General features: G+C 42.8%; 1 long non-coding RNA gene across 1 annotated transcript; it reads right to left on the bottom strand.

The window, feature by feature from the left end:
* Positions 1-1,135: 1,135 nt before the first annotated feature.
* On the bottom strand, positions 1,136-18,636 carry LOC120909012. The gene is made up of 3 exons (XR_005741212.1): positions 18,507-18,636; positions 7,694-7,756; positions 1,136-1,386 (listed from the first exon to the last, which is right to left on the bottom strand). It is a non-coding gene; the product is annotated as an uncharacterized LOC120909012 (long non-coding RNA).
* Between the last annotated feature and the right edge of the window lie 201 nt (positions 18,637-18,837).

Raw genomic sequence — 18,837 nt, 5'->3', positions numbered from 1 at the left:
CGCATCGCAAACGGCCACTCTGATTGGCCGTTCGCGGCGATCTGTAATTGGCTGTGTCCAAGGGACACGGCCAACACAGAAGTTCCCCGCTGCACGCTCTGGAGTGCGTGCGGGGAACGCCCAAAGGGGCGGGTGTCAATTGACGTCTAGTTGGATTTTGAGATCCGCGCTGTAGCCGTCATTTGACTATAGCGCGGGTCTCAGGAGGTTAAGTATTGGGGTTCGTGGTGACTTTTTCAGGAGATCGCTGGGATTTCTCTTGCAGTGTGTTCTGTGGCTATCAGCTACTTGTAAACACTTGTTTGCTTCAAATGCTTCCTGCTCAATGTAATGGAAGCAGAAAATACTGTATTTGCTGGCGTATAAGACTAAATTTTACAATTAAAAAAAACTGGCCAAAAAACAGGGGTCGTCTTATACACCGGGTCAGCTGCTCTGATGCCTGCTGGATGTGCGGTAATACTGTATGTAGCTTTGGCTACATACAATATATACCGCTTAGCCAATCCCGGTGAGTGATGTATTCAAATGAATACAGAGCCTGCTTGGATTGGAGTAACAACCCCTGCCAATCCGAGCAAGCTACATACAGTAACCTGCTCGGATTGACTTTGAGATTCAGAGAGGCGTGGGCTGATGATGTTACAGCCTCTGCCAATCCAAACAGGCTTCCTATTCATTAATAGAATACATTGCTCCAGCAAGAAGGAAGAAGAATATGGCTCCAGAAGGAAGAAATATGAAGCATCGGAAGCCTCGGAAGGGGGGGGGGGGGGGGGTCATCTTATACGGTGAGTACAGGCAAAAAATCTTAGACTGTAAAATTAGGTTGTCTTATACGCCCCGTCGCCTTATACACCGGCAAATACGGTAAATGGTTTCAAGTGTAAAAAATAAAGAAACTGGTTCACATTTTAATGTCCTGCTTCTGGCATTTTGTACAGTATAAAAACAACCTAACAAATGCCAGAAAGTGTTCTAGAAGTTTGTTAGGTGCAATCAGTGAATACATGGCCTTATCGAAAAAGTACTTGGAGAAACATGAAGTTGTGTTGGTTCAGTTTCCTGCAAAGTGTAGAAGTACAGGATCAGAATGACAGAAAACTAGTATTTACAGAACATAATATATCAAAAGTGATGGTAATGGTTGAAAGTTTTTATAAACTGAGAATTAGAACATTTTATTATACAGTTAGAAGCTTAAAAGACTTCTCCACTAAAATTAAAAATGTATTTTGCTGTAAATATACAGTTTGGCAAATCTTTTCTGTATTTTCCATATAGTATGATGTGGTTATTTCAACCATCCAGTGGGGAGCTTCTCTTTAACTTGCCCGCTTACTTGGTCACATGTATTCTGAGCAGCTTGACATCCTTGGTCGATTACTGTCAAAGAAAAATAAATGTTAAAACGGATAATTGACAAATGTATAGATGTTCTAGCAAAACTACAGGACATTCTAAATACCATTACATTTTCAAATAGCATCTGGATTGCCAAGCTGCCATTTCATATTCAGAGGATCAATGATTTGTGTCTAGTGAAAGCAGCGCACTCTACAGGGAGAGCCCAATTTCTTCATCAGTCTTGCCTACACACGCACCATCGGTCAAAAATCCGACCGTGTCCAAACGCGCTGACGTAAAACACTACGTTGTGAAAAAAAAAAACACTACGACGTGCTGAGAAAAATTAAGTTCAATGCTTCCGAGCATGCGTCGACTTGATTCTGAGCATGCATGGATTTTTGACCGATGGACTTCCACACAGACGATCGTTTTTTTATCCATAGGAAAAATGTAAAACATGATCTATTTTTTTTCGCCGATGGAAAAAAAAAATGATGGGGCCCACACACGATCGGTTTGTCCGATGAAAACAGTCCATCGGTCTGTTTTCATCAGACATACCGATCGTGTGTACAGGGCTTAAGGCTCTTGCCGAAACGTGCCAGCTTCTTTGTTTTATTTTCACTCTTATGTAGTCAATACATACTCATACAGATAACAGTGTCGCTGGTGCCATCTTTCTGCATATCAATAATTTGTGTACTTGTAGCAAGCTTCATATATTGCCTGGTAGAAAGCTGTGGAGTTGCCAGGGTACTAATGTGCCTTCACAGACTAATCTTTTCCCAAACTCATTCCAGTATTTGGATCCCGTTTTAAAAGTAAACCACTATATATATATATATATATATATATATATATATATATATATATATATACTCTCAATTCACTTAAGCCTGGGGTGCTCCAATATGCAGATCTTCACTTTGACGAGAAAATAGTTTCGGTCCATGGCTCCTCCCCCAATTCACTAAAGCTCTGCTCCCACTTCTGCGAGTTGTGCGACTTGACACACGTAAAGTCTCATGACAAGTCAAAACCCATGTATTTCAATGGTCCCTGTTCTAATTGGTGCGACTCAAGTCGTAGCGACTCCAAAAAAGGTTTTTGTACTACTTTTTCCTGACTTTGATGCGACTTGTTCTCACATGGTTTTCACTGGTTGCATGACATTGTATCAAACATTGCATTGCAAAGTTGCACACAGTTGAGCCAAATAGTGGCATCCACTATGTTCCTATAAGACAACTATCTCCTTCCTTCTTCCTGGCTACTGTCATGACCCACTTCAGTACATCCTAAATCTGGCCATACATTATACAATATTCTGGTTCAATTTTCTTTAGATTTACCTTCCAACTATATTGTGCAAGGGCCTGCCTAATTCCATACATGTTGAAAGTGTTTAGGTTTGACCTCACGTGGTTTTGGAAAATCTAAAGGAAAATTGTAATAATGTATGGCCAGCCTAATGCCGTGTACACAGGATAATTTTTCGGGTTGTAAAAAACTCTAGAAAAAACTAAGTTTTTTTCAACTTGATCATTAAATCGGCCTTGCCTACACACAATCGTGAAAAAAAAAATGCTCTAGCAAAGCACGGTGACGTACAACACGTACAACGGCACTATAAAGGGGAAGTTCCGTTCGGATGACGCAACCCTTTGGGCTGCTTTAGCTGATTTTGTGTTAGTAAAAGACGATTTGCGCTTTTCTGTCTGTTACAGCGTGATGAATGTGCTTACTCCATTATGAACGGTAGTTTTACCAGAATGAGCGCTCCCGTCTCATAACTTGCTTCTGAGCATGCACATATTTTTTACGTCATTAAAGCCCACACGACCATTTTTTACAACCCGAAAAACGACAACGTTTAAAACGTCGTGAAAAAATAGAGCATGTTCGAAAAAAAATTTGGTCGTTTTTCAGAACCCGAAAAATGCTCTGAAGCCCACACACGATCATTTTAAATGACATTTTTAAAAAACGTTGTTTTTTACAACCCCGAAAAATGTCACTGATATGGAACAAGCATGCGATGAGAAAAGTCTAGTTAAAACCCTCATTATTTAAATGTTTTCAATTTATGTCTTGGTGAGATTTCCCTTCACTTCTTGGAGACACAACAGAAATAAGTCGGGAAATACCCACTTTTAGTAGTTGTCCCCACTGAAAATTTTAGTTTCACTTCATGTTCTTGTGACAATTGGTAAAATGTTGGATTTTTCGTCATTCTGTCTTGCTGACAATGGGCATGGTGAGATGGTGAACCTACCTAGCAGGGGTACAGCAATACAAATTTCAAAGAGGATCTAATCCTTCCCTACTCTATCCACAAAAAAACAACAACTTTTGGCTATGCATATTGAATATGCTACCCTAGCATTTCATATTCCTGATATGTGCCCGTTGTGCCATGTACTTGTGTCCAAAATGTTCCTGTTCTCTTTGTATTGCTTCCTTTATGTGAAATCCCTGATGTTCCTGTCTGTCCCTCTGCTTTCCTATTAAAAACTGACCACACTAAGCAGAAGAGCACACCACAGTCAGTTCTGTAGCTATGTTGGGAACTCAGCCTGCTCTCCTCCAATGATCAGACTTGTCCTGAAACCTTCCCTACACAGCCATTCACTGAAAAGCTCAGTGTACTGCTGTTTCTCCTCCCCCAGCTCCTATGCAGCAGAGGATATGTGATTATATGTATACACAATTTTTTTACCTTTCATCTCAATTTAAACTGAATGGGTTGTATAACAATGTGAGGGTTTACATACATGTTAAACCATAAGGTTAATAATCATGACAACCTGGCAACTATCATAGGAGCAAGTCTACAATGCCAGCATGTTTCTTTTTAGGAAGGGGTTGCTTTTTGTGTGGTTAAAATCCCAGACAACTGCCTGAGACATATTTACAAAGACATGTGCAACAGTTTTCTTCTTTTCTTTTAGAGCAGTGATACATGTAAGGGATAGATATTGGTTTGTTTTCTGCTGGCACAATCCTGTATTTGACAGGCAGTGTGGCAATCGGTGAAAATAGAAAAAAACATTGATCTTTTAGAAAGTAGACTGCAGAAAATATATATATATATTTTTTTTGTTTTTTGGGACATTTGTTCTAATCGCATTTCGTAAATTCAAAAAAATTCGAAAATTTGAAAGAAAAATTCAAATGAATAACTAACTCACTAATAATACCTATTATTTAATAATTAGTATTTGAAATTTCCTTTCAAATTTGGCTGTTAGTGAACGTAACAAAACTGAATTTATCCAAAGTTACGAATTATCTGAAACAACGAATGCCACATCTAAACAAATGGAACGAAACAAATTAATAAATAATAATAATACCATTTTTATTATTATTAATTAGTTATGTTCCATTCGTTTTTAAATACAACATTCGTTATTTCGGATAATTCCTAACTCTGGATAATTTCATATTCGTTACATTCACTAACAACCAAATTTGAAAGGAAATTCCAAAAACCAACTATTAAATTATAGGTATTTTTAGTTGGTTATTCTTTTGAATTTTCCTAACTAACTAACTAATAACACCTATAATTTACCGTATTTATCGGCGTATACCGCGCACTTTTCAGGGCAAAATCGTGGGTGCGTGATATACGCCGATACCCGCTTTCCCGCGCCGAGTTTGAATACTGCGCCGGCATATACCGAGCGCAGTACACTTGTGTATAGTCGGGCAGGCTCGGCTCCTCTCGCGCTCATGTCCTGGACGTACAGGACGTGAGCGTGAGAGTAGCCGAGCCTGCCCGACTATACACGAGTGTACTGCGCTCGGTATATGCCGGCGCAGTATTCAAACTCGGCGCGGGAAAGCGAGGATCGAGCAGGGAGGACGCTGCAGAAGGACGCCGGACCCGACGAAGAAGACACCCGAAGTCGCAGACGGACGCCGGACCCGACGAGGCCGCCGATGGACGCCGCGCAAGACACCAAAACTGTAAGTACTAAAATCTTTTTTTACAGGAATGTCAGGTCCACTTTAGGGGTGTGCGCTATACGCCGGAGCGCGCAATACCCCGATAAATACAGTAATAGTTTTTGGAATTTCCTTTCAAATTAGGCTCATAGTGAATACGAATACAAATACCAATGTATCCGAAATAATGAATGCCACATCTAAACAAATGCAATGGAATTAATAAATAATAATACATTTTTTATTATTATTATTTATTATTCGTTATGTTCCATTCGTTTAGATATGACATTCGTTATTTAGGACAATTAGTAACTTCGGATGAATTCAAATTCCTTACGATGATGACTAAGAGACAAATTTGAAAGGAAATTTCAATACCTATAATTTAATAATTACTTATTTTAGATTTTCGAATTTTCAGATTTCAGACTATTCAAATTTCTGGATATTTGGAAAAAATTGTCACGAAACAAATTGCACATGGCTATTTGAAAGCTTTTCTTGCACAGTCTATACAACCTCAGTAGATCATAAATATTAAATATTTGCCAAATCTTACCTAAGCAATAGCAGTTATTTTTATTATTATTTATTTATGAAAAGCCTTCATACTTCTTCAGTTTCCACTGCTAAACCTGAACACACTAGAAATGTAATATTTTCATTTTGTGCGTGTACAGTATAGTGTGAACAGCAAATAAATCAAGTGTTTTTCCTGTGCCCCGTTCATACCATACATGTGTGGTGGTGTGCAGAAAAACGCAGCTCAGCAGTAAGGATGAGCTCTGGCGTGTTCACATAGAACACGTGCAGAGCCCGCCAGGAAGTGAGCACGGCGCTGCGCTAATCACAGCCAGGGAGACATTGTCCCGATGCTCGGCTGCAGAGATCGGGACAATGTCTCCCTGGCTGTGATTAGCGCAGCGCCGTGCAGACTTCCTGGCGGGCTCTGCACATGTTCTATGCGAACATGCCAGAGCTCATCCTTACTCAGCAGACATGGTGTGAACAAGCATCTAGATCCAGCATATTTATACAAATCGCATAAGTGTTCATATGGGGTGTTTATAATGTTTTTTGTTTTTAAATGTTTCAGATGAATCTGAAATATTTCCAATTCATTTCCGGCCACCAGTTGGAGCTCTAGGCTAATTTTTCCATGTTTACAGGAATTGAAAATTGGCTTTAGCTTAGATTTACACACAACACGAATCGGGAGCAACTCTCCTTGCCTTGTTCATGGAGATTCAGTTTGAGGGGAAACACTATCATTAGAAAACGTACAATGCTATGTCACACCAGTGTTTTCAGTATAATTTTTTTTTATTTATAGTGAATACAATTTTTATGTAAAAAGCTTCCTGGAGATTGAGCTGTAGGTGATAATGAAAGAAAATCGTGGAAAACCAGGAAAAAAGAGTTTTGGAGAGCTAGAGAGTGACCTTTTCTTGCGGAGTGAGTGGTCACCTGTATGAAAGGTAGCAGAAACGGTTTGGGCACTTTGACACTGGGGAGTTGGCGGTAAAGCGTCGCTATTTTTAGCAATGCTTTACTGACGCTTTTTTGTCCGCTAGCGGGGCTCTTTTAACCCCTGATAGCTGCCAAAAAAGGGTTGAAGTGCTTTGCAGGTGCTTCGGCGGCGCTGCTGCCACCCATTGATTTCAATGGGCAGGGGCGCTTTAGGAGTGGTGTATACACCGCTCTTAAAGCCCCTCAAAGATGCTGCTTGCAGGACTTTTTTTTAATGTCCCGCAAGTGCACCGATCCAGCGTGAAATCCCTCGAGTTTTCACACTGGAGTGACAGGAGAGGCGATTTGCAGGTGCTATTTTTAGCGATATAGCGCCTGTAAAGCATCTCAGTGTGAAAGTGGCCTTAAGAGCACGAGTACAGTGTAGTGACCACTGGTTTTAGCAGTTAGTAAGTTGGTAGTGTGTTTTAGAAATGCAGCCTTGAGGGCAAAAGCAAGACTGTAAGCCCCCTTTCACACGGGCTGTCTGATCAGGTCCGCTTGATTGGACCCTCCATTTACCACTATAGAGTGGCGGATATCAGCAGTGACATTTCCACTGACACCCGCTGCTATCCGATCTGATCCTGTCCGCAAAATCCAGACGAATTGTGGTCCTATTTTCCATCCATCTATCGGATCGGATATGATTAGGTAAAAACTCACAGGTGGTCCGTTTTCACTCGATTTCCCCATAGAGGAGAGCTAGACTGGGTCCATCTCCACTCTGCACAGTGAGCGGAGTTGGACCTGTTATCCACCTGCTCAGTGGGGATCAGCAGAGGCGCCCGTGTGAAAGGGGCCTAAAGGTGTTGAGAAGGTTATCAGTGAGATGGTAGCTCAGATAAATGTAGACTGGAGGTTGTAGTAAACTTACCATTTTGACCAGCTTCCTTGCCCTTATCAACACAGACCTGGATTACCTTTTCTCCCTCTTTAGCTGCAAAACAGAAACAATGATTTCAATATTTAGATTACGTTGTTTAATTGTTAAAGTAGTGCCGGTTCACACTACAGCGACCTGAAAGTAGACATGACTTTTCCAGGCAACTTCAGGGAATTCCTGGGTAATCTTCCTGTAATATCGGATCAAAATCAAATCAATTAAATAAGGATCCGACTTGGAGGCAACTTCCATTGAAATCTATTAGCCACATTCACAAATAGTTACGCCGGCGTATCAGTAGCTCGGAATCTAAGCCGTCATAAGTTTAAGTGTATGCTCAAACTGAGATACACTTAAACCTAGCTAAGATACGTCGGCCTGCACCGTCGTAACTTACAGTAGGGTGCAATTTTTCCGCTGCCGCTTCCGTTGAGTTTGGCGTAGAATATGTAAATGACTATATACGCCGATTCACGAACGTACGTGCGCCCGTCTCAGTAAAGATACGCCGTTTACGTAAGGCGTTTTCCAGTGTAAAGTGATTCCAACAAATAGCTGGCCTAGCCAATGTTAAGTATGGCCGTCCTTCCCGCGTCGAAATTTGAAAATTTTACGTCGTTTGCGTAACTCGTCCGTGAATGGGGCTGGACGTAATTTACGCTCACGTCGAAACCAATACCTAGCAGGGGTACAGCAATACAAATTTCAAAGAGGATCTAATCCTTCCCTACTCTATCCACAAAAAAACAACAACTTTTGGCTATGCATATTGAATATGCTACCCTAGCATTTCATATTCCTGATATGTGCCCGTTGTGCCATGTACTTGTGTCCAAAATGTTCCTGTTCTCTTTGTATTGCTTCCTTTATGTGAAATCCCTGATGTTCCTGTCTGTCCCTCTGCTTTCCTATTAAAAACTGACCACTCTAAGCAGAAGAGCACACCACAATCAGTTCTGTAGCTATGTTGGGAACTCAGCCTGCTCTCCTCCAATGATCAGACTTGTCCTGAAACCTCAAACCGTTCGTGTGTGGGCCCCATAGGTTATTTAAGCTTAGGTTAAAAAAAAGCCAACTTGCTTTAAAATTAACCTGTGGATTCCTAACCGATGGGAAAAAAACGATCGTTAGTAGGCACGTCCATTGGTTAAAAATCCATGCATGCTCAGAATCAAGTCGACGCATGCTTGGAAGCATTGAACTTCATTTTTTTTTCAGTACATCGTTGTGTTTTACGTCACTGCGTTCTGACACAATCGTTTTGTTAACTGATGATGTGTGGGCAAGACGGACCATCAGTCAGCTTCATAGGTTAACCTATGACAATGGTCCTTCAGACCATTGTCTTCTGGTTAACCTATCGTGTGTACGAGGCCTAAGACGGCTCTCATTCACTTCAATGGATTTTCTTTTGTCCAGTTACTTGGGGGTAGGGTTGCCACCTCATCCCTTTAAAACAGAACACATATGAATTACACAGGTTCTGTGGCTGATTAAGGTGGTAATTGAACTCAAGTGGAGCCTTATCTAAATTAAATCAGCCACAGAACCTGTGTAATTCTTATGTGTTCTGTTTTAAAGGGATGAGGTGGCAACCCTACTTGGGGGAGACTTGAGGTCTGACAAGCCAGATCCCAAGTTGCTGTAGTGTGAACCGGCATGTTGACCTATCATGGGCAAAATATGGGAGCTTCAATAGTTCAGAGTCACTGAGCTGCAATCAGGCAGGTCCTTGCACTACATAGTTGAAGGGAAATCTAAAGAAAATTGTATGGTGTATGGCCAGCTTAATAAAAGTTGCAATTAGTTTACGACATGTGCACTCAGTTGTCTGACCTCTATATACAGATAGGATTGTGTGCAACATACTGTATATCGCTAACAAAACTAATCACCAATGGGCTTTTGTATTAATCTGAATCCCAAACTTGAATTGCTATAATTACTTGATTCTGGTGGGACAAACGTGGCATGTGGATTGTAAGGCCATCCTAACTCCTGCCTGACCTAAGGGCTGATAGCAGACAATCAAAAAAACTCCTATAACACAGGTGCTGTCAGGACTACAAACTGAAGTGATTCTAAAGCTTCAATAAAAATGAAAAGGTGAAAAAGGTAAACCTTGATCATTTTGCACAGAGCAGCCCCCAACCTGCTCTTCTGGGGTCCCCCCATCGCTCCTGTTTCCTCCTCCCTTTCAAGTGCTCCCATAGCAAGCCGCTAGCCATGGGAACACTCGTGTAAACTCCATCCCTAGCTGGGATGTGTGTGTCTATTGCCCCTGCTCCCTCCTCACAGGGCCTCAATTGATTCCCTTAATTTGCATAAATTTCCTCTCACCTCCTAGTTTGGCTATGGGGCAGGAAGTGAAGGGAAATCTCCGCAATGGGACAGGGATGGTACAAAATAACCGACAGGGGCTATAACCCTCCCTTACTCCCTTACCCAAAATGAAAAAAAAGTGTTGCCTATATTTCTACTTTAAAGGGGTTGTAAAGTTACAATTTTTTTTTTTTAAATAACAAACATGTTATACTTACCTCCACTGTGCAGCTCGTTTTGCACAGAGTGGCTCCGAACCTGGTATTTGGGTGTTCCTCGGGGCTTTCACACTGGAGCGTTGCGCTAGCAGGACAGTAAAAAAAGTCCTGCTAGCCGCCTCTTTGGAGCGGTGAAGGAGCGGTGTGTATACCGCTCCTCCACTGCTCCTGCCCATTGAAATCAATGGGACACCGCGGCTATACCGCCGGCAATGCAGAGGCGATTTGCAGCGGTTTTTAACCCTTTCTTGGCTGCTAGCTCGGGGTAGAACTGCCCCGCTACCAGGCGAATAGCGCCGCGAAATTGGTGGTAAAGCGCTTCTAAAAATAGCGCCGCTTTACCGTCGACGCACCTCCCGCCCCAGTGTGAAAGGGGCCTTAGTGCCAGTATGTTTTAGGTAGGACAAAAAAAGCAAAAAGTGCTCTATTTTTTTCTGGTCTGTACTACGGGTACAAACCACACATATGGGGTATCACTGCACAATCATCAGAAGCAGGAGAATTTATTTTGCGTTCTTCTTTGGTGGTAGGTTATGGTAGTAACAATAATATACAGCTACATTTCAAAAAACTTTTATTACTATTTTGGGACAGTTTTCTTTTGATTAATAACAAACAAATCAGGAGATCTCCATAACCATTTACTGCCAAAAGAAAGCCCAGTTTCCCCTTAAAAAAACCCAAGCTATAATCCACCTGAATGCACAAAGTAGTTATGATACGTCCGCTTTTACTAACACATGTCAAAGTTGCAAAATTTGTGCTTGGGCATTAAGATTTATTTTACCCTTATGCCACGTACACACAATCGGAATGTCCGATGGGAAAAGTCAGACGGACTTTTTCCAGTGGATATTCCGATCGTGTGTAGCCCAATCTGAGTTTTTCCATCGGAAATTCCTATGAATTCCATCGGAGTTTAGCTATAGAACATGTTCTATTTTTCTCCGATGGAATTCTGATCGTGTGTATGCGGCATTATGCGTAAAGGAGAATGTAGAGAATACGTTATGGTAAAAAACCTTCTGACTTCGCAACCACTTTCAAAAACAGAGCACACCTGACTGCAGTTACAGGGATTCACATTCTTATAAATGTGAGTTCATTACTGTTTGTCTTTAAAGCGACCCTGTGTAAGATAATTCCTGCAGCAATATACATTGCCAAAGAAGAACCTTTAGGGCCTGTCAGCAGGCTTTTATGCACATTAGATGGGTTTTGCATTAGGCCCCTTTCACACTGGGGCGGGAGGCGCGGTGGCGGTATAGCGCCGCTAAAAATAGTGGTGCTATACCGTCGGAATTGCAGCGAGATTCGGCCGCTAGCGGTGCGGTATTAACCCCTACTAGCGGCCGATAAAGGGTTAATGCAGAGGCGCATTGCGGGCGGTATTACCGCGGTTTCCCATTGTTTTAAATGGGAAGGAGCGGTATACATACCTCTCCTCTCACCGCTTCAAAGATGCTGCTTGCAGGAGATTTTTTTCTCTCCTGCCAGCGCATCGCCTCAGTGTGAAAGTCCTCGGGCTTTCACATTGAGAAGGCTGGGGCAGGAGTTTTTCAGGCGGTATAGCAGCGCTATTTTTAGCACTGTAACGCCTGAAAAACTCCTCAGTGTGAAAGGGGCCTTACTCTACAAGTCTTAGGGAATGCAATGTTCCCTTTAACCACTTCAGCCCCGGAAGAATTGGCTGCCCGATGGCCGGTCCCGAGTATCGGCGCCCCCGTGATGCAGCAGGCATTCGCGTGCCTGCACCTACGGTGGTGCGCGTGCACCTGCTATCCTGCTTAAAGTGATCGATGTACACCAACAGCTGTTCGTGGGATTGTGCCGACCTGCCGCCGTACAATGACGGCGACTGGTCGGCAAGTGGTTAAACAGGTTGAATGCAGGCCAAATACACCTGTTAATGAATTTTGAATGATCTCAGAATGCATCACAAACTCATGTCAAATTGATGCAGTTGACACAAGCCCAAAGCCTGTGGACACAAGCCTTAATAGTTACCTGTATGGTGGCTGAAGTGTTGAAACTTTGCATTTTTGAAGAGTTCCAGACAAAACTAGCTTATGTTTCTGGGGTGCATGGAATAGCATGTCCCCTACTGGGAGCTGTGGTTCTTCACACTGACTGGTCCATCACCACTAGGGATGAGCTTCGTATTCAAATTGAACTCATGTTCGACTCGAACATCGTATGTTCGATTGTTCGTCGAATTACGAATGTTTTGGGTCGTTCGCGCCAAATTTGAGTTACGTTTCACAGCCCATAATTCACTGCGGGATCGCAGTGCATTGCTGGCTGATGATTGGCCAAGCATGCACTATGACCCGCATGCTTGGCCAATCACAGCTTGCAAAAAATGGAGAGCCATAATTGGCAAAAGCCAGGGTGGCTTTGGCCAATTATGGCTCAGGGGGTTTAGTACACGCCCCACACTATACAAGGCCGTCTGCAGGTCGGCCTTGTGTAGTGTGTTGCGGTGGTTAAGAGAGGACAGAGAGAGTGTCATTTTTTGCAGGTAGATAGAGCAGGCAGGCTAGTCAGTTAATGTTACAGTGTGTAGAGGATATATATACATCCCAGGTGTTGTACATATATTTATACACTGTAGAGTTTAGCTAGATCAGTTCTTCCTAATTTACTGGCAGGCAGGTGATTGTGCTAGCTGCACTATTCTTATGTGGTTTATTGCCTGTGTCCTCTGTAGTTTGCACCTAAAGCTACTTGGTGTGTACTGGCCGTGTGCTCTATAGTTTTCACCTAAAGCTACGTGGTGTGTGTACTGTCTGTGTCTGTGCTATTTTTCGCAATGATTTTCATCCATATTGCAGGGACCAGACATTACATTAAAGCCGCAAGCAGTTTTAAATTACTTTTTTCCTATAGTAATCTCATTTTGTGCAGGGACAGTTCTAAACACGTGCCACTTCACAGGCATACTATAGACACCCAGCAGGTACAATATTTAAAGGAATTTTCAATTTTTTTTATTTTTATTTAAGCATCATTAAAATCACTGCTCCTGAAAAAACGACCGTTTTTAAAACTTTTTTTCCATTGATACATGTTCCCTGGGGCAAGACACGGGTTCTCAAAGACGTTTTACCACAATAACTTGTATATTAGGCTTTAAAATGAGCACTTTTGAATTTGAACATTCGAGTCCCATAGACGTCAATGAGGTTCTAAATGTTCGCGCGAACGGTCGGTCCGTTCGAAGGTTCTGGTGCGAACCGAACGGGGGGGTGGGGGGGGGGGGCGTTGTTCGGCTCAATCCTAATCACCGCCGTTTCCCATAAAGATGTAGAGGGATGGCTGCAGGGTATTTCTGCAAGTATTGCTTATATTTCCTGACAGGATTGCTTTAAGTCAAAGCTAGAATGAGACCCCTGGATTGTTTCTAATTTTCTTTACAAGATGTACATGCTTTTTGGAACTTTGCTAACAAGACACACTAGGCCTTTTCTACTTTCTACGGTGATATTTGGTTGACATTTACAGATGGTGAACAATCCTTTTAGCGATCATTTAATTGGATGTAAAATGAGAAGTGTAATGCCGCGTACACACCATCACTTTATGTGATGGAAAAAAATGACGTTTTTAAAAACGTCACTTTAATTGACTGTGTGTGGGGGGAAAACGTCGTTTTATGTCTTGTAAAAAACGACCAAAAAAAATTGAAGCATGCTTCAATTTTATGTGTCGTTTTTCAAAAGTGCACTTTTTACTTCACAGAAATTGACCGTGTGTAGCAAAAAACTTCGTTTTCTAAGACGTTTTTTCATCCACGCATGCCCAGAAGCTACTTATGAAGCAAGCTTCAATGGTAAAACGTGGTGGAACGTAACCTCACTTTGCAAGAACATTGTGAGAAAAACGATGGTGTGTAGGCAACTTCGTCTTTGAAAATTGAAGTTTCAAAAACTTCATTTTTTACTTCACAGAAAGTGTCGTTTTTTTTCATGACATAAAGTGATGGTGTGTACGGGGCATAAGGCTTGGTTCACATATATGCGAATCGCATAACATGTGAATCAAACCGGCTTTCAATGGAGCCTGTTCACACACAAAAGGTTGGGTCTGTTTAGGTGCAAATTCAAGTATAAATTCGCACCTGAACTGGTGAATAAAACCGCACCGGACTACAGACTGCAAACCGCAGCCAGACATGTGTGAACCCAGCCTTAAGGGAATAAACATTCCAAACTTCTCATAATTATAGCGTTGGTATCTTCTATTTCAGCAATAGCAAATGTCACAGATGCCAAAAATATTATTTTGACACTTTTCTTTGACAGGTATGCTGCTTCTGGTAACCTTAAGATACTTACCTTCCGGTAAAACTGAGGGCTACTGCCCTGGACAGCAGGGAAGGTGGGGGGAGAGGGTTGCAACAGCAAGTCTCGGAAATTACAAACTAGAACTGTTTTCTTACTACCTCATAAAATGCTCATAAAATAACCTTATTCAGGCACCATCCCTATAGGGCAGGAGTAGGCAACTTTAGGCTGGGTTTACACCATTGTGAATTTACATCCAATTCGCAATAGCAGGAGATTTTGACTGTCTCTCTGTGGACACATATGTTCATAGCGGTTCCGGTGCATTTTGCTCAAAACCGCTGTGCGTCTTTTGGTCCGAAATTCGGGCTGAAATCAGATCTGAAATGGTGAACCAGCACGCGCCGGACACCTGCTGTGAGCCGCAAGCGGCTCATATGTGAACCGAGCCTTAAAGATGTGGCGATCTACCTGAACAACATGTGAAAAGTCAAAGATCACCGGCACAGTGTTACCCAGTGTGGCACCTCACACCTGATTTAAACCTCTAATTGCTGTACTACTGTGTCACAATTGCGTGCATTGCACAGGAATCATGGGTTTAAATCAAGTGGTGAAACACACTGATCAAACACACTGGGATCGCTTTTCAGAGGAGCAGCAATGTCTGCTGTGCTTGAAAATGAGCCCATAGTTGCTTTCGGCAGCTGCACCCCCAGGGCTCGTTCACACGTAAAGTTGGTGGGAGGTGTGGTGGTGGTAAAACCCTGTGGTTTAGTTGTGATTTTACTGCCCCAAATCCCTACCTCCTTTGGTTTACACAAGTCGCAGCAGGAATTGGGCCCCTTGTTGCATTTGGTGGGTGCTAACTGCCAATTACAAACCATTCAAGTAAATAGGGCCACTCTGCAAGTGCCCCGTATCAACCATCAGCCATATCAGCAGGAGACCATACTGTCTGGACAGACTGGGTCTGAGGTATACTATATTAAAGTGGATGTCCGCTAAAAAAAAATATTAAAAGCCAGCAGCTACAAATACTGCAGCTGCTGACTTTTAATATTAGGACACTTACCTGTCCTGGAGTCCAGCGCCGTCCGCAGCAGAGGAGGAGCGATCGCTCGTCACTCTGCTGCCCCCCCGCCATTTTCGGTGAGAGAACCAGGAAGTGAAGCGCTCCGGCTTCACTGCCCAGTTCCCTACGGCGCATGCGAGAGTCGCGCTACGCCTGCCAATTGGCTCCCGCTGTGTACTGGGAGCCGAGTGTTCTCAGAACACAACGGTGGGGGGGGGGGGGGGGGGGGGGGGGTGACGTCCTGCCTGCAGTCTGCCCGAGACTGTGTGGCCGGAAGTGGGTGCAAATACCTGTCTTTAGACAGTTATCTGCACCCCCCTCCCCCCTGAAAGGTGTCAAATGTGACACCGGAGGGGGGAGGGTTCCGATCAGCGGGAGTTCCACTTTAGGGTGGAGCTCCGCTTTAACAAAAGTATTGGGATGCCTTTTTACATGCACATGATCTTTGATAGTATTCCAGTCTTAATCCGTAAGGTCCAATATTGAGTCGGCACACCCTTTTCAGCTATAACAGCTTCAACTCTTCTGGGAAGGCTGCCTACAAGGTTTAGAAGTGTGTCTATGGGAATGTTTGACCAATTTTCTAGAAGCGCATTTGTGAGGTCAGGTACTGATGTTGGATAAGAAGGTCTGGCTCTAAGGCCCTGTACACACGATCAGTCCAAACTGATGAAAACGGACTGAAGTTCAGTTTCATCGGTTCACCGATAAAGCTGACTGATGGTCTCATGTGCCTACACACCATCAGTTCAAAAACCAATCGAGCCCAACACGGTGACGTAAAACACAACGACGTGTTGAGAAAAATGAAGTTCAATGCTTCCAAGCATGCGTCGACTTGATTCTGAGCATGCGCGGGTTTGGAACCGATGCTTTTGCGTACTAACCATCGATTTTGACCTATCAGTTACCAGTCCATCAGTTCAATTTTAAAGCAAGTTCTAAATTTCTGGACCGAAGGATAACAGACTGATGGGGCCCACACACGGTCGGTTTGGACCGATGAAACTGAACTTCAGTCTGTTTTTATCAGTTTGGACTGATCGTGTGTACAGGGGCTTAGTCTCTGCTCTAATTCATCCCAAATGTGTTTTATCGGGTTGAGGTCAGACCAGTCAAATTCCTCCACCCCAAACTCACTCATCCATGTCTGTATGGGCCTTGCTTTGTGCACTGGTGTGCAGTCATGTTAGAACAGGAAGGGGCCCCCCAAACTGTCCCTCCAAAAGTGGGAGCATGAAATTGTCCAAAATGTCTTGGTATGTTGATGCCTTAAGAGCTCCATTCATTGGAACTAAGGGGGCAATCCCAACCCTTGAAAAACATCCCCACACCATAATCCCCCCTCCACCAAATGATTTGGACCAGTGCACATAGCAAAATCCATAAAGACATGGATGAGAGAGTTTGGGGTCGTGACCTCAACCCCATAGAACACCTTTGGGATGAATTAGAGCAGAGACTGTGAGCCAGACCTTCTCGTCCAACATCAGTGCCTGACCTCACAAATGCGCTTCTGGAAGAATGGTCAAACATTCCCATAGACACTCCTAAACCTTGTGGACAGCCTTCCCAGAAGAGTTGAAGCTGTTATAACTGTAAAGGGTGGGCCAACTCAATATTGAACCCTACGGACCAAGGCTGGGATGCCATTAAAGTTCATGCGCATGTAAAGGCAGGCGTCCCAATACTTTTGGTAATATAGTGAATGTCAATGCTCAAAGCAGCATTTAAAACAGAAAGACCTAGTGTATAATATCTCTAAATAAATCTGTGCTTTACCCATGCAGTACAAAGAAAAAAAGGTTCACTTTAGAGCTGGTCTATTCCCAAGCTGCACTCTTTTTCCTCCCCCGCTGCACCAATTCCCCCCCCCCCCCCTATTGTGTTGCAGAATATGGCAGGAGGTGATCGTTCACTACTGAACAATCTTTGCACATAAGTTGAATTTATGTATTTCTTTTAGTTATTTATAGTGCAGACAATTTATGTAGTGCTGTACATACTGTACATTCCTCCCTTCCTGCCCTCAAGGAGCTTACAAGAATCAAGAATAGATTTTTTTTCTTTTGTACAAAACTTTGGTTCTAGTTTTTTCTTTTTTTTTTTTTATCTCAAAATATTTCAAATTGAGAGGTGTATCATTATTCAAGTTAGATGATTTAGTAATTATAATTTTATTGGACGTCTCAGCTATCAATATGTATTCAGGATGCTTGTATTTGTTTGTGTATGTTTTTTTTTTGTTTGTGTAAAATTTAGAAAATGAATAAAAATATATTGGAATGAAAAGATTTCCTTATAAATGATTTATTGATTGTATTAATACCAGCAATCAGGGCTGCCATCAGGAATTTTGGGGCCCCTTACACAGCTTCATGCATGGGCCCCCCTGGAGCAGAGAACCGTAAATGGAGAAGCTGGGGGGCGCCGCAAATTGAGAAACTGGGGGGGGGGGGGGTGCAGCCACCGCAAATTAAGGTCGGGGGGCTTTGGGTGCTGACGAAAAAAAATAAAAAATGTAAAAAAAAAAGGTGGATGCCATCCTGGGCCCTTAGAGGTCGGGGGGGCTTTGGGAGCTGACAAAAAAAAAGCGAGGGTGCCATCCGGGCCTCTTATAGGTAGGCTTATAGGCTTTGGGTGTTGACGAACAAAAAAAAAAGTAAAAAAAAAAAAAAAGGGCGATGCCATCCGGGCCCCTGGGGACCATTGGGCCCCTTACAGGTATACTGCCTGTACCCCCCTGATTGCGGCCCTGCCAGCAATTACATCTATTCACAATACAATCTGATAATTCTATTTTTTTTTTTTTGTTCCAAGCAGTAGTTGTGTGAGTTGTGTGTTGCCTTTACTACTTACAACAGAGGGGAAAGCATTATAAAGTAAATAAGTGCAGTTCTTACTTGTTTCTTGGGCAGCTTCCTGGGCTTTCTTCTGTGCCTGACCTAAGAAGCCGGACATGATTGTGGAAGATGGATTCTGGAAGTAGCAGACGTGGTTCCCTCTGATTTGGTTTGTTACAGTTAATGTGTGTTCCTTTATATCCAAAGAGGGCACCACCCATAACAGCTAGGTATGATATTTATCACATAACACGCCTGCTCTATGAGCAATGATCCTCTCACGTTACTAATTAGAATCTCAGCTAAAAAGTAATCATGTCATACCAGCCTTGCTTTTCTAGGACGCCCGAGGCATTCATTGCAAACACAGTGCTCTTCTTATTTAGTAAGA

This window comes from Rana temporaria, chromosome 8 (assembly GCF_905171775.1).
Source record: "Rana temporaria chromosome 8, aRanTem1.1, whole genome shotgun sequence".
Taxonomy (NCBI): Eukaryota; Metazoa; Chordata; class Amphibia; order Anura; family Ranidae; genus Rana; species Rana temporaria.
Note: the sequence above shows the minus strand (reverse complement) of the source record. Positions and strands in the feature narration are given on the sequence as shown.